Source organism: Myotis lucifugus, unplaced genomic scaffold (genome assembly GCF_000147115.1).
Source record: "Myotis lucifugus unplaced genomic scaffold, Myoluc2.0 scaffold_45, whole genome shotgun sequence".
NCBI lineage: Eukaryota > Metazoa > Chordata > Mammalia > Chiroptera > Vespertilionidae > Myotis > Myotis lucifugus.
This window is the reverse complement of record NW_005871093.1, coordinates 5,789,313-5,797,366: the sequence shown is the minus strand read 5'-3', so window position 1 is coordinate 5,797,366 and position 8,054 is coordinate 5,789,313. Positions and strand designations below refer to the sequence as shown.

At 40.9% G+C, this 8,054-nt stretch overlaps 1 protein-coding gene across 1 annotated transcript in view; it reads right to left on the bottom strand.

Annotated features, from left to right (window-relative positions):
* BAZ1B (bromodomain adjacent to zinc finger domain 1B) overlaps positions 1 to 8,054 on the bottom strand; it is a 73,428-nt gene that overhangs the window by 64,866 nt on the left and 508 nt on the right.

Sequence of the window (8,054 nt, the reverse complement as noted above, 5' to 3'; positions counted from 1 at the left end):
TCAGGGTCTGGTATATAGGGAGACACTGATCAATGTTCTCTCTCACATTGATGTTTCTCTCTGTCTCTCACTCTCCCTCCCCTTCTAAAATCAATAAGCATGTCCTCGGATGAGGATTAAAAAAAGAGAGAGACCATTTTCTTTTATTAGTTATTTTTAAAAGTAGGAATAATGTGCCCAGTCCAGTCTTCTTGATCTAGACCAGAGGTGGGGGACATGTGGCCCAGGGTCATGTAAGGCCCACCCACAAAATCATTAGGTCTGACCCTACCAAGGCATTAGGGGTGAGTTAATTAAATGTTTGATCAAAGCCCTAGCCCAGTGATGGTGAACCTTTTGAGCTCCGCATGTCAGCATTTTGAAAAACCCTAACTTAACTCTGGTGCCGTGTCACATATAGAAATTTTTTTGATATTTGCAACCATAGTAAAACAAAGATGTATATTTTTGATATTTATTTTATATATTTAAATGCCATTTAACAAAGAAAAATCAACCAAAAAAATGAGTTCGCGTGTCACCTCTGACACGAGTCATAGGTTTGCCATCACTGCCCTAGCCGGTTTGGCTCAGTGGATAGTGTTGGCCTGCGGACTGAAGGGTCCTGGGTTCAATTCCAGTCAAAGGCACGTACCTCGGATGCAGGTTCCTCCCTGACCCAGGCCCTGGTTGGGGTTCATGTTTCTCGATATTTCTGTCTTTCCCCATCTCTTCCACTCTCTCACACACACAAAAAAAAAATCAATGGAAAAATATCCTTGGGTGAGGATTAAAAACAAAAAATGTTTGGGAAGTAGTACCCGATAGAGAAAGTGACAGTGGTGGCCGCTGGTTGTACGTCAGGGCATGAGGCGGAAAAAAAAAAGATTCTCCTTGGTCTTCTCATTTACAGGTTAAGGCTACCTTTCCAGATAGTCCAATAGCTAAGTCACCAGTTTCCAAGAGCATTTGCACCACTTACGGAAAATGTTGGATCCATGCACACCAGATGTCCTTGACGACTCATCCCACCATCCCCTGCACAAAATTTGCTGTACCAGAAGACTATGAAGCCAACCACTGAGCTTCTTTTCATTACCAATCCTATATAATAATCCTATATAATAAAGATGTAATATGCAAATGGTCGTTATGCCTTGCAGCATGACGACCGACCTCATAACAACCGGATCACGGATCAGCAGGAGGGTGGGGCAGCGAACTACAAGTGGGCAGCGGAGAGCTACAGGAGGGGGCAGGGCAGCAAGCTATGGGGGGAGGGGGGCTGGGGGCAGAGGGAGCTACAGGGCAGGGCAGCGGGCGGAGAGCTACAGGAGGGCAGCAGCGAGCTACTGGCTACTAGCGGGCGGCAGAGAGCTACAGGAGGGGCAGGACAGAAAGCTTTGAGGGGGGCGGGAGGAGCTACAGGAGGGCGGCAGCGAGCTACTGGCGCACGGATTCGTGCGCAGGGCTACTAGTTAGAGATATATCCCTGACAACAAAACAGAGGACACAAGTGTTTCTTCACAGTATCACAGCCAGTTGAGACCACACTAAAAAAAAATCAGCTTGCCTACTGAGGACCCCTTCTCTTCTTGGGTAGCCAGGACTTAAAGGAGAGACTCTGACCTGAGCCACTGGAAGCCTTTCCCCAACTCTGTGGCTGAATAAACCAACAGCTTTGTACATGCAAAAAAAAAAGTTTGACCAAATATAACAAGTTAATTTTTAAGTTGATAATTTTGTATGGTCCGTGAATGTTATAAATATACAAATGGCCCTCCTGATCAAGACCCATATAGTCAACAACATAGCAGTACCGCCTAGATACCTCATAATACCTCAAACCCAACTGTTTCTAAACTAAATTCTTATTACCCCACCTCATCCTCCTAAACTTGCTACTTTAACAGATAATTCCAGTCTCACTGAATGGCCCTAGTGCCCTAATCAGAAATGAGGGAATCATCCTCATTGCTTCAGTCCCCAACTGCAGCCACTTACACATTTCTAGTCAGTCCTTGCCAATAGCAAACAGAGCCATTAACAAATTCAGCATCTGATCTTCATTTCTCACCCAGGCAAAATATTTTAATTGGCTACACTGGTAATCCTCTTTTCTGGTGCTTTGTGTGTGCTTCTCACCTTAACTTCCTTTTTTCTCAATTTTGCTTGTTTTTAAACCATTTCTTCTGATTACTTTAAAAACCAAGTTGGTTCAAATATCGTTCCAATACCCAAAAGTTGTGGGTTCGATGGTCAGGGCACATACAAAAATCAACCAGTGAATGCAGAAATAAGTGGAACAAATCGATGTTTCTCTCTTGTCCTCCCCCTTTCTCTAACTCATTTTTTTAAACATATATTCTTATTCATTTCAGAGAGAGGAAGGGAGATAGAAACATCAATGATGAGAATCACTGATCGGCTACCTCCTGCACACCTCCTGCTGGGGATCATGCCTGAAATCTGGTCATGTTCTCTGACAGGTAATCAAACTGGAGCTTCCTGGTTCATGGGTCAACACTCAACCAGTGAGCCACACCAGCCAGGCTCTAAAATCAATTTTTTTTAAAAGGCTAAAACTGAAATACCTACAACACCCCTTAACACTGGGTATTTTTAAGTTTATATAATTTTGTTCTGGTTATTATTCTGACTAATGTTCAAAGAAAGCAAGAGAAAAAAATGAAAATGAAAGGAGAAAAGGCTGACTAGAAGGATATTGAGACAGCTGCCTCTAAATCCTATTTCAGATTTTAGGTTACCAAAATAAGTCACTCACTCTCAAATAACCATTCAGAGCAAATGCCAATTGATGTTTTTTATGTTCCAGCTACTGCTGTACATATAATTGAGAGAAAATGTCAAAGCAGTTCTCCAAAGGTTGTATAAACTATAAATGATAAGATATTTTCAAGTCCTAGACTATCTCATTATGCATCTACTTTTCATGAGTTCAAGGGCTACCTCTCCCTACAATATGCTGCTTCTTTGTTCTTTCGCCTTGTAAGAATCGTTTCTCTCAATAAAGTACTTGAGCCCTGACCAGTTTGGCTAAGTGGTTAAAGCCTCAGCCCACAAAGGGTCTTGGGTTCAATTCCTGGTCAAGAGAACATACATTGGTTGCAGGTTCCCCAGCCCTGGCAGGGGCGCTTGTGGAAGGCATGTCTCTCTCACGATATTTCTCTCCCTCCCCCCCCTTCCACTCTCTCTAGGAATCAATGGGAAAAACATCCTCAGGTGAGGATTAAAACAAACAAACAAATAAATAAACAAATAAATAAATTGAGTGAGTGAGGGAGTGAGTGAGTGAAGGAAGAAAGGAAGGAAGGACTTGATAGCCTGAAAGGAAGTGGCCCAGAAAAGTATGGAGGTTAAATAAGCACAACTATAACCCTAAGAGTTCTAAGTGAGATGACAAAGTACCAAGTCAAGATTTGCTTTTTATCCTATTTTTTTCTCTTTCGACCAGTTTGTCATTAAGTTAAAAATAACTCTAGCCGGAGTTGCTCAGTGGTGAGAGTGTAGAGTGTCTGTCCAAGCACCAAAGGGTCACAGGCTCGATCCCCGGACCCACCAGTGTGGGAGGCAACCAACTGATGTCTCCCTCTCACATTGATGTCTCCCACACTCTCTCCCTCCTCCCTTCCACCTTTTCTAAAAGTCAATAGAATGCCCGGCTGGCATGGCTCAGTGGTTGAACGTTGACCTATGAACCAGGAGGTCAGGGTTCGATTCCCAGTCAGGGCACATGCCCGGGTTGCTGGCTTGATCCCTGGTGTGGAGCATGCAGGAGGCAGCTGATCAGTGATTCTCATCATTAATGTTTCTATCTTTTTCTCCCTTTCCCTCTTGAAATCAATAAAACAAATATATTAAAAAAATCAAAGTCAATAGAAAAATATCCTCGGTAAGGATAAAATAAAAAATAAAAATAGTAACTCTAGCCCTGGGCAGTGTGTCTCAGTTGGTTGGAGCATTGTCCCATACACCAAAAGGGGGTAGGTTCGATTCCCAATCAGGGCACATACCCAGGTTTTTAGGATCCCTAGCCAGGATGCATTCAGGAGGCAACCCATAAGTGTCTGTCTCTCTCTCTCTCTCTCCCTCCCTCCCTTCCTCTAATAAAATAAATCACTCTAATGTGGTATAGCTTGTTAAAGAAATTAAATTATAGAAATTAACATAAGAGCTCAGTATTCCACTGTCCAATAAGAGCCTGTCTTGCAACTCCAACTCTTAAAACATGCTCTAGCCCAGGGGTGGGCAAACTTTTTGACTCGAGGGCCACAATGGGTTCTTAAACTGGACCGGAGGCCCGGAACAAAAGCATGGATGGAGTGTTTGTGTGAACTAATATAAATTCAAAGTAAACATCATTACATAAAAGGGTACGGTCTTTTTTGTTTGTTTGTTTTATTCATTTCAAACGGCCGGATCCGGCCGCGGGCCGTAGTTTGCCCATGGCTGCTCTAGCCCCATTTGTATAGCTCAGTGATTGAGAGTTGACTTGTAAACCAGGAGATAACTGGTTTGATTCCCAATCAGGGCACCTGCCCAGGTTGCAGGCTCAATCCCCAGTAGGGGGCGTGCAGGAGGATTCTCTCCCATCATAGATGTTTCTAGCCTTCTCTCCCGCTCTCCCGCTCTCCCTTCCCCTCTCTGAAAAAAACAAACAAACAAACAAAAAAACGCAATATGCTCTAGTCATGGTTTTCTAGGCAAGCAAGTTATTCTGGCCATATTCTAATAGCCCTTCCTCATTACACCAGCTAAAATTTCTCATATATTGATGCAGCAAAAAATGAATAACCCAGTTGTTTCTAGGCTTTAGAAACTAAGATAGTTAAAGCAATACAACAAAAATATTAACCTACAACAGGCTGCTTGTAGGTTCAGTTCCTCCTTAAAACCCACCTTGACTTAAATACAGTCAATGTAACATACTACTGTCAAATAATCACATCAAGAATTGATTCTGATAGACCCTGGCCGGGTAGCTGAGTTTGTAAAGCATCGTCCCCATAAGCCAAGATTGCTGGTTCCATCCCCAGTCAGGGCGCATACAAGAATCAAATGAAATGGTGATGGAAAAAGACATGACTTGGGTGATAAACACACAATACAATATAGAGATGATGTATTATAGAATTGCACACCTTAAATCTATAAAATTTTATTAATGAATATAACCCAAGTAAATTCAATAAAAAATAGAAAATTAAAAAGAAAAAGAATCAACCCAGCTGGTGTGGCTCAGTGGTTGAGCGTTCAATTCTAGGTCAGGGCACACGCCCAGTTTGCAGGCTTGATCCCCAGTAGGAGGCGTGTAGGAGGCAGCCGGTCAATGATTCTCTCTCATCATTTATGTTTCTCTCTCTCCCTCTCCCTTCCTCTCTGAAATCAATAAAAAAATACATTTTTTCAAATCAAGCAATGAGTGCGTGAATGGGTGGAGCAACAAATCAATGTCTCTCTCCCTCTCTCTCTCTTTAAAATCAGTAAGTAAATTAACTAAAAGTATTCTGATAAAGTGAATTTTCCCAACTAAGATTTTCCCAACTACTGTCCTGCCTGAAGTACTTCAGTAGGGAGTTATGTAGCACAGATTCAAAGACACAGTACAAAAAACATAATCATCAATATATAACACCCAGTCATTAAATGTGTGCATCATTCACAACTACCACTGTAAATTTAATTAAGATGTATAATAATGCTTTTAAGAACATACCAACACTCACAGCTTTAAGTCAATAAATCATATAAATTTGTTATAAAATATACATGCAATCAAAAGGTAGTACTTAGAAGAAAACTACTCAAATCCTATTAAAAACATAATTATAAACATAAATTAAGAACTGGAAATAACAGTATCTCAAATGCAGCTGAAACCCAACCACGTACTTGTTCTCCTCTAAGAAATCCCTAATAGCCTAATAAATAAATATGCCAACCTGGTGAACACAAAACACAATAGTTTAAAAACCCTCCTAAAGTGCTTCCACTGTAGACACTCCCAAGTGGGCAATATACCCCCAATATGTAACACAATTTATGAATTCCTTTGTTAAAAGGGTTCTACAAATACTGGTATGGGAATTTTTTATTAAACACATACCATTAAGTTTCAACCTTCAGTTTTCAACTGTCATCATTAAGAGGAACACTTCATATATATCATTATATTTCAAAGATTTTAGTAAATTATATGAAAAAGCCTGTGCTGCCAGTTCTAAATTAGCTAGTTACAGCCACTTTTACATGGCTCAGTACTTAAAGGACTTAGAATTTGTCTCTTCTCTATCATGTTTCTTATACTCCTTTAGCATCATACCTGAAAAATTAACATCTGATAATATTAGTGTGAGGAATCAACTGCTCAAAAAATGACATTTGAAAAGGATATGGCAGATTCCCACAAGTAATTTTTCACTCTATCAATGTTTGGTATGTTGTTTTTTTTAAAAATAGGGCAACCTTAGAATAATGTTATATTTAGAAGAACTCGAGTACTTCTCCGAAGCAATCTGAAAGTCTTAACAGGACAATAAAAAGAACCAGATTAGGATCCCCACCCCTCCCGTAAATGGACCTTATCTTTTTTTTTTAATATGTTATTGATTTTTTACAGAGAGGAAGGGAGAGGGATAGAGAGTTAGAAACATCGATGAGAGAGAAACATCGATCAGCTGCCTCCTGCACACCCACAACGGGATGTGCCTGCAACCAAGGTACATGCCCTTGACCGGAATCGAACCTGGGACCCTCCAGTCAGCAGGCCGACGCTCTATCCACTGAGCCAAACCGGCCAGGGCATGGACCTTATCTTATACCACAAACTGACACAAAAGTGGACTAACATCATTAAAAAGGAGTACCATTCCATGGTTTTAATTTAGGTACAGGGATGAGGTAGGAAAAGCACTGGATTCTACTCCTGACTCTCATCATTTACAGTGTGTGTCAATCTCAATTCTCTGGGACCACCTGGCAAAGCAGGCAGGAGAACCTAAACATCTCCAAGACCCATTCAGCTCTAAGATGCTATAATTATATTTCAAGAGCCTTCCTACAGCATGGACTCACTTTCCAGGTTTCTTTTTATATGTAAACACCCAATAGTCACAAACTGCAATCGAACACGAATGAAATTATCCTATAAATTATTACATTAGCCCTGGCCGGGTCGCTCAGGTAGTTGGAGCGTTCCTCTGGTACACCAAAACGTGTTGGGGTTCCTATCCAGGTCAAGGCACGTACCTCGGCTGCAGTTGATCCCTAGTACCTACCGGCACATACAGGAGGCAATGTTTCTCTCTCTCTCCCTCTCTCAAATCAATTAAAACATATCCTCGGGTGAAGATTTTTTTAAAAGTACATTAAAGGAGTGAACAAAAAGAAATGAAATCAAATTATATCCCTCACCTGGGCACTTCCTCCTCTGTACAAAAGCAAGCAGAAACTACAAGAAATCAAGTCCTACCACAGGGAAAAGGCTGACAAAACTAAATACATTAGCCTTCTTGAAGCTTTCTGTACATTAAAGAAAGATTGATTCAAAGATCTTTTTTTTTTTTTACACATAAGCGTCGAAAGGACTCAACTGGCATCCATTAAAAAATAATAATAGAAGTTGTACAACTTTTAACCAAAAAACTAAGCCTATTCAAGAAAACAATGATTAGGGACGATGCTTCGTATATAAAACATCAGCCTCGTGATCTTAAGTTACAACATAAAAACTCTTAAGTATGTCTTGGTATCTATTTTTTAATTTTACTTAAAAACAATCACCGATCTCCTAAGTCGTCAAAATTCCAAACCTGTGCACGGATAGGGAAAGACATCAGCTCCTCCAAAGTAACTTTCCTTCCTTCCCCTCCAAGTGTGGAACTTTATCCTTGGTTCGTGCCTCACGGCTCTGTCACCTCAAGTCCACCAGGAGAAAAACACACGCGCCCTCGCAGAGATGGGGTAAACGCAGTCGACTTGTACCAGTTCGATCACGAGCACATGGTACAGTTTAAAACTTCACTGAAGGTTAATTTTTTTTTTTAAAAAAAAGG